General features: G+C 47.5%; 1 protein-coding gene across 12 annotated transcripts in view; it reads left to right on the top strand.

Moving 5' to 3' along the window:
• The first annotated feature begins 3689 nt into the window (after nucleotides 1–3689).
• The window catches only part of C13H2orf42 (chromosome 13 C2orf42 homolog), a 44095-nt gene continuing 39645 nt past the window's right edge, over nucleotides 3690–8139 (top strand). For 3 of the 12 annotated variants that reach the window (XR_003115389.1, XM_025354999.1, XM_025354993.1), the window contains exon 1: nucleotides 3774–4069. The gene's annotated coding sequence lies outside the window, so the exon portion shown is untranslated. Of the gene's footprint in view, nucleotides 4583–8139 lie in introns of all 12 variants that reach the window. The other 9 variants (XR_003115388.1, XM_025354992.1, XR_003115390.1 and 6 more) reach the window with 7 other exon arrangements.

Below are 8139 nucleotides of genomic sequence, written 5' to 3'. Positions count from 1 at the left end.
GGCCCTTTGGGTATTCAAATCAAACATAGCCTGCCACATACCCATCTTCCGAATTACCTCCACCAGCTCTGCATGTGATTGCCATTTACTCACAGTTTTTGATATTTCTCTGGCATCGTTCCACCCTGTCCATATGGCTGCCATCAGCCATTCAATCAGGATGCGGTCAGCTTTCCCGTGTGCCAACTGCCTGCTCACCTGCAACCACTGACAGAGGGAGGGGTGAGCTGTGACAGAAGCCAACTTTTCCATCTCAGCAGTGGAACTGGAAATACTGTCAGCTCCTTTGTCTCAGAGGCGGAGCATCTAGGCAGGCAGGGGCTCCTGCTACTTGCCTAACTCCTGCAACTCAGTGGGGGTGTAGGCACTATATGAAGTGTGCTCCACCACGGTAGGGGGTCCCTGAGCCCGCCCTTGGGGCCCAAGTGGCTGTTCATGCTCTATTTTCTCGCAGACCACAGGGTCAGCCTGCAGCAGGGGTTCTTCCTCCTCGGTATCAGATCGAATGGGAGTTTCTGGCCGGGAAGGCAGGCTCAAGCCTGCACTTATGGCAGTTCCCAATTCTTGTTCCAAGCTGTGTATCTGGGCCTCCAGGCACTCAGCTAGCACCTGGAGGTTCCTTACCTGTGCTGCATCCCACGGGGACTGGGCATGCACTTTCCACAGCATAGTCAAAAATGCCCATCCAACTCTGCCGGCAAAGGCACGCTCCTTCTTGGTGCTGTGTGCTTCCAGGTGCTTCAGCGCCTTCTCCATGCTCCCGGGGGACATGTCCACCTCCGCCCCTGTTTCTACCAGGGCCCATCTGAGGAACACAGCTGCCGCTAGGTACCACAACCCATGTTGGAGCCACATGGCCAACCAGGGATCGTCAGGTGCTGAGAACTCACTCACTTCAGTATCCTGCCAGTTACACCAATTGTCAGGGTCCAACCCGAGCTGGGGTTCGAGGGGAGTTGGTGGACGGGTGGCAAGTAGTTGAAAGAACACTTGGGGGTCCGGAGGCAGGTGGGACATGGCTTTATTATGTGCCCCCTCTCACAGTGTCAATGATACATTTATGCACCTCAGAGCCAGGTGATGAGCTCACTTATAACATGGTTACATAACTGTGATTATATAATGCACAGGATTGTGCACCTGCACTCCAATCCCGCTGTGTCATGCTGCACCAGATGTTTACCTCAGCCTACTCTTGACTGCCCTGCAGCCATTTTCCTTGCATATATATATACCATGGAATACTATGCAGCCATAAAAAAGAATGAAATCATGTCCTTTGCAGCAACATGGATGAAGCTGGAGGTCACTATCTGAAGTGAATTAATGTAGGAACAGAAAACCAAACACTCCATGTTCTCATTTATAAGTGGGAGCGAAACATTGGGTACTCATGGAAATAATAACGGCAACAATAGAAACTGGGAACTACTGGGGGGAAGGTTGAGAGACTAACCATTAGGTACTATGCTCAGTACCTGGATGATGGAATCATTCATACCCCAAACCTCAGCAATGTGCAATATACCAGGTAACAAAGCTGCATATGTACACCCAATCTAAAATAAAAGTTGAGAAAAAAAATAAAATTTGATTTTGTGCATTCTATCTTATGCTCAGTTTTGGTCTGAGTTTTTTTGTTGTTGTTGTTTAATTTTTTTTTTTTTTTTTTTTGAGACAGGGTCTCTAAAAAAGGCCCAAGCTGGTTTCAAACTCCTGGGTTCAAGCAATCCTGCCTCACCCTCCCAACATGCTGGGATTACAGATGTGAGCCACCGCCCCCAGCCAAGTTGTTTTTTATATGAGACAATTTGGTAAGGGATCAAAAGATGAAAATACAGAAATAAATGGCATATAAATTTTGCATAACAGATAGAAGCTTCTAGTACTGATGATGGCAGCTCAAGAAATGGACTTTGCTTTGGAAGAAACAGAGTAGTCCACAGCTTTCCTTCCTATGCTTGCAGGAAACTGCTACTTGAAAAAGATGAAACATCTTTAGATAGGTTTCTCAAAAAGTAGTCAAGTGCCCTTAAGTAAGTACTTCCATTAATCTCAAGATGCCTTTGAAAATTACCGAAAGAAGTTCTGATTTCTATGGCTTCAGTGCTTTCTCACCTGATTTGTTGCAATACAAATAATACAAGGGTTAAAAAGTAGGGACTTTGCACCTTTCTGAATTCCAGAGTAAATAAGTGGTCTTTGAAGAGGTTTTCAAATACAGGTAGGTTAACTACCATTTAAGGCAAAGTCTTTAGTTATATTGCAAAGATAAATTGAATACTTAGGAGGGTAATGTTTTGGATTCTTCCTGCGGCTATCACTCATCAGTTAATTAGGGTCTTTTAGAGTTTGGTTTGGCTGGGTGTGGTGGCTCACACCTATAATCTGAGCACACTGGGAGGCCAAGGTGGTAGGATCGCTTGAACCTAGGAGTTCAAGAGACCAACCTGAGCAACACAGTGAGACTCCATCTCTACAACATAAAAAATTAAAATAAATAAATTAGCCAAGCATGGTGGCATGCACCTGTAGTCCCAGCTACTTGGGAGGCTGAGGTAGGAAGATGATTTGACCCCAGGGAGTTGAGGCTGCAGTGAGCCATGATCATGCCACTGCACTCCAGCCTGGGCAACAGAGCGAGACCCTGTCTCAAAAAATAAAAAAATAAAAAATACAATGCCAAATGTTGCATGGGACACACTTATACTAAAATAAATAAATAAATAGTTTAGCTCAAATTCAAATGTAATGGAGTGTCCTGTACATTTTTTCTGTCGATTCTAGAGACAGTTGCGGGGTGGTGCAGCCAAAGCTGCCTTGGAGGCAGCTGCAGGTGGGACACATGAGGGGCAGCTGGGGCAGGTCCTGGGGACCACTGAGGTGAGCGCTGCTAGGGCTTCTGTACACTGATCCATTGGCTCCCACACTGAGTATGAGAAGAGAACCAGAGCCCATGAAGGAAGTGCCTTCTTTCCACTATCACTGCATTGTTCCCCAAGTGCCCTCTACTGACAAAGCCTAACACTGAGCCAACAAAGGAAAAATGTTTCACAAAAAAAGGTGAATTGGGAGCTGAGAGACTCCCTTCTCAGGGTCTTGCACAAGAACAGTTTTTCCCTATTTTGTGCTTTCAAGTCTCCACTTAAGTCACTTCCTCTAAGAGGCTTTCCTTTCTTCACCCCACAATCTAAATCACTAACTTCTCACTCCATCTTATACTTCTCCTTTATAGCATTTGTCATAATTTTTAATTCTATTTAATTATACATGTAGTCGTTTATTTAAAACCTGTCCTGCCCACTAAACTAAAGTACTGATGACTATTTACTTTTTTTTTTCTTCTTCTTCTTTGAGACAGAATCCTGCTCTGTCTCCCAGGCTTCCCAAAGTGCTGGGATTACAAGCGTGAGCCACCACGTCCGGCAACTCAGGCCATTTTCGCATCGATTATCAGCGAAAGTCTATTCAGAAATAGGACTCTCTCAGGCCAGAAAGAGTCAAGACCAGCACTGGAACTGTGTCAGCAGTAAGATCTGCCAGAATCACTCGAGCCCCAAGGCAGAGCCTGAGTTTTACAGCCGCTAGGTCGGCGTAGGTTCTACCACCGCATTCCCCTAGAGTCTCAGCGGTCTCCGAAGGAGAAAACTACAACTCCCATAAGACAACGCGAGCTCAGGTGGGCGGCTACTTGCCGCTCGTGGGCGGCTCTGACCAATAACGATTGTCGTTACAGAGAACAATTTGGCCCCGTTTGTAAAAGGCCGCGGCAGGCGAAGAGAGAAGAGGTGAGGGCGGTCGTCAGCGAAGTGCCCCGGGACTCGTGGGGGGGCGCAGGGCAGGTAAGGGGGTCGTGTTGGAGAGAGGACCGGGGCTGCGGTGGGCAGGGGTGTAGAGCTGGGGTTCCCAGCGGAGAGCAAGTCCAAGGAGCAGCTGCCGGCGAGGTGATGCTTCTGCCTGGGCCTACTTGGGACCGGAAGTGAGCGCTCGCGCGGGGAGGATGCCGGGAAGCAGGTCCCAGGGGATATGTGTGTGTCGCCGCAGGCCCATCCCGGAAGCCGGCCGTGAGGTGAGCGTCCAGGAGGTCGGGCGGCCGCTCCGTGACTGCAGGGCCCCGACGGCCTTCCTCCGCTGTTCCGAGGCCGTTCAGGGCTGATGTGCCCCAGCCTCCCAGTTGTGGTTTGGCAAGCCATCCAGCAGACTACAAACCCACGTTTGTGAGTTACCTGCTGGCTGTGACACTTCCGTCAAATCTGAGTAACAGTTTCCTCATCTCTAAGATGGGTAACATAGTATCTACCTCACAGGGTCGTGTGGGCAGTACACGAGTAAATGCATAGAAAGGGTTTAACACGCAGTGTACTCAGCTAGTTTTATTATTTATCCGTGATGATCATTCGTTCTCTTCCCCTAACTGTGCCTCACAAGCATGAAACAGCATCCACCAAACATTTAGGTCTGGGTAGTGGTTGGATGGAAACCCACCGCGGGTTAATGCTTCCAACACCAGTCCTTTGACACTCCCGCCAAGGAGGCTGATTTGTAAACTTGCCGAGAAGAGACTACCCAGGAGATCTTTCAGGTTTCAAATACAAGTTCTTTACAAGTTGTGTTAATTGTTAGTATATGCTTTCGATATAGAGTCTCTAGGAAGTAATACTAGTACATGTTTTAAAATTCAAATACGGCCGGGCGCGGTGGCTCAAGCCTGTAATCCCAGCACTTTGGGAGGCCGAGACGGGTGGATCACGAGGTCAGGAGATCAAGACCATCCTGGCGAACACGGTGAAACCCCGTCTCTACTAAAAAATACAAAAAAACTAGCCGGGCGAGATGGCGGGCGCCTGTAGTCCCAGCTACTCGGGAGGCTGAGGCAGGAGAATGGCGTGAACCCGGGAGGCGGAGCTTGCAGTGAGCTGAGATCTGGCCACTGCACTCCAGCCTGGGCGGCAGAGCGAGACTCCCTCTCAAAAAAAAAAAAAAAAAAAAAAATTCAAATACTGCCAAACAGTGAAATGTAAGTCTTCCTCCTAACTTCTATTTCCCAAATCCCATGTCATTTCTTCTGAGGCAACAGACATTGAATGTGTGTGTGTATAGATAGCTACATATGTGTGTCTCTGGTCGTTTTTTTTTTTTTCTTTTAAAAGGAAGAGTAAAACCAAGAATAGCATATTACAAAGTGCTGCACTTTTCTCTCCACACTATATCTTTTTTTTTTTTTTAAGAGACAGGGTCTCACTATGTTGCCCAGGCTGGTCTTGAACTCCTGAGCTCTGTGATCCTCCTGCCTCAGCCTCCCAAAGTGCTGGGATTACAGGCGTGAGCCACTACATCCAGCTACTCAGGCCATTTTTTTTTTTTTTTTTTTTGAGATGGAGTTTCTCTCTGTTGCCCAGGCTGGAGTGCAATGGCACAATCTTGGCTCATCGCAACGTCTGCCTCCCGGGTTCAAGCGATCCTCCTGCCTCAGCCTCCGGAGTAGCTGAGATTACAGGCGCCCTCCTCCACGCCCGGCTAATATTGTAGTTTTAGTAGAGACAGGGTTTATCCATGTTGGTCAGGCTGGTCGGGAACTCCCGACCTTGGGTGATCTGCCCGCCTCGGCTCCCAAAGTGCTGGGATTACAGACGTGAGCTACTGTGCTAGGCCATGCCATTTTTTAAAAAATAGCTGTAAAAATATTTTATTTTCTGGAAAGTATTCCATTATATAGGTATACCATAATTAATTACACCAGTATCTTCTTTTTTTTTTTTTTTTTTTTTTTTTGAGACGGAGTCTCGCTGTGTCGCCCAGGCTGGAGTGCAGTGGCGCGATCTCGGCTCACTGCAAGCTCCGCCTCCCGGGTTCACGCCATTCTCCTGCCTCAGCCTCCGAGTAGCTGGGACTACAGGCGCCCGCCACCACGCCCGGCTAGTTTTTTGTATTTTTAGTAGAGACGGGGTTTCACCTTGTTAGCCAGGATGGTCTCGATCTCCTGACCTCGTGATCCACCCGCCTCGGCCTCCCAAAGTGCTGGGATTACAGGCTTGAGCCACCGCGCCCGGCCACCAGTATCTTCTTGAGGGACATCAGGTTGTTTCTTATATTTTGCTGCTACAAAGATGCTTCATTGAGTTGCCTTATAATTTCCCTCATTTCACACACGTGGGAATCTGTAAAATAAATTCTTAGTGTAATTGCTGGGTCAGAATATCAGATCAAAATATACTGATTCCAAATACGCAAGGGAGATACCAGACAAGCCCAAATTGAGGGACATTTTATAAAATATTGGACTCTTCAAAACTATCAAGATTAGGAAAAAGAAAGAAAAACTCATGGCCTCGAGGAGACTAAGGAGACATGCGGTATCTTGGATTGGATCCAGAAACAGAAAAAAGGGACAAAGTCTAGAGTTTAGTTAATAATAATGTGGCAATGTTGGTTCTTTGGTTTTGACAAATGTCCCATGTTAATATATGATGTTAACATCGGGAAATTGGGTGAGGGGTGTTTGGGAACTGTGTTCTATCTGCCACTTTTCTGAAGATCTAAAATTGGCCGGGCGCGGTGGCTCAAGCCTGTAATCCCAGCACTTTGGGAGGCCGAGGCGGGTGGATCACGAGGTCAGGAGATCGAGACTATCCTGGCTAACATGGTGAAACCCCGTCTCCACTAAAAATACAAAAAACTAGCCGGGCGTGGTGGCGGGCGCCTGTAGTCTCAGCTACTTGGGAGGCTGAGGTGGGAGAATGGCGCGAACCCGGGAGGCGGAGCTTGCAGTGAGCCGAGATCACGCCACTGCACTCCAGCCTGGGAGCACAGCGAGACTCCATCTCAAAAAAAAAAAAAAAAAAGATCTAAAATTATTCTAAAAGGTTTATTCTTTTTTAAAAGGGAGATTGAGGCCGGGCGTGGTGGCTCATGCCTGTAATCCCAGCACTTCGGGAGGCCGAGACAGGCAGATCACTTGAGGTCAGGAGTTCAAGACCAGCCTGGCCAACATGGCGAAATCCTGTCTCAACTGAAAATACAAAAAAATTAACCAGGCTTGGTGGTGGATGCCCGTAATTCCAGCTACTTAGAAGGCTGAGGCAGGAGAATTGCTTGAACCTGGGAGGCGGAGGTTGCAGTGAGCCAAGATCACACCACTGCACTCCAGCCTGGGCGACAGAGCAAGACTCTTTCAAAAAATAAATAAATAAAATAAAAAGGAGCATTAGTGGACAACTGGTAAAATCTGAATAAAGCCTGTAGTAGAGTTAATAGTGTACCAATGTTAAGACCTTATTTTTGACAAATGCCCCACAGTTATGTGAGATGTTAACATTTGGGGAATCTGTGTGAAGGGTAGGTAGGAAGTCTGTGTACTGTCTTTAGCTTTCCCATAAAAGCTAAAATTTAGCCGGGCACGGTGGCTCATGCCTGTAATCCCAGAGCTTTGGGAGGCCAGGGCGGGTGGATCATCTGAGGTCAGGAGTTCGAGACCAGCCTCTGGCCAACATGGTGAAACCCCATCTCTACTGAAAATACAAAAATTAGCCAGGTGTGTTGGCACACGCCTGTAGTCCCAGCTAATCGGGAGGCTGAGGCAGGAGAATTGCTTGAACCTGGGAGGCGGAGGTTGCAGTGAGCCAAGATCATGCCACTGCACTCCAGCCTGGGTGACAAAGTGAGACTCTGTCTCAATTTTTTAAAAAAGCTAAAATGTAATAAATGTGTTGAAATAAATTTTCTTTTTTTTTTTTTTTTCTTTTTTTGAGACGGAGTCTCGCTCTGTCGCCCAGGCTGGAGTGCAGTGGTGCAATCTCGGCTCACTGCAAGCTCCGCCTCCCGGGTTTACGCCATTCTCCTGCCTCAGCCGCCCGAGTAGCTGGGAGTACAGGCGCCCGCCACCTCGTCCAGCTAGTTTTTTGTATTTTTTAGTAGAGACAGGGTTTCACCGCGTTAGCCAGGATGGTCTCGATCTCCTGACCTCATGATCCGCCTGTCTCGGCCTCCCAAAGTGCTGGGATTACAGGCTTGAGCCACCGCGCCCGGCCTGAAATAAATTTTCTAAAATTATTCCAAAATTGAAAGCATTTTTAAGAAAGAAATATGCATATATAATGTTTTTTTTTTTTTTTTTTTTTTTTTTTTTTTGTTAGTTTGGCT

Source organism: Theropithecus gelada, chromosome 13 (genome assembly GCF_003255815.1).
Source record: "Theropithecus gelada isolate Dixy chromosome 13, Tgel_1.0, whole genome shotgun sequence".
NCBI lineage: Eukaryota > Metazoa > Chordata > Mammalia > Primates > Cercopithecidae > Theropithecus > Theropithecus gelada.
This window is presented reverse-complemented; position numbering and strand designations above follow the sequence as displayed.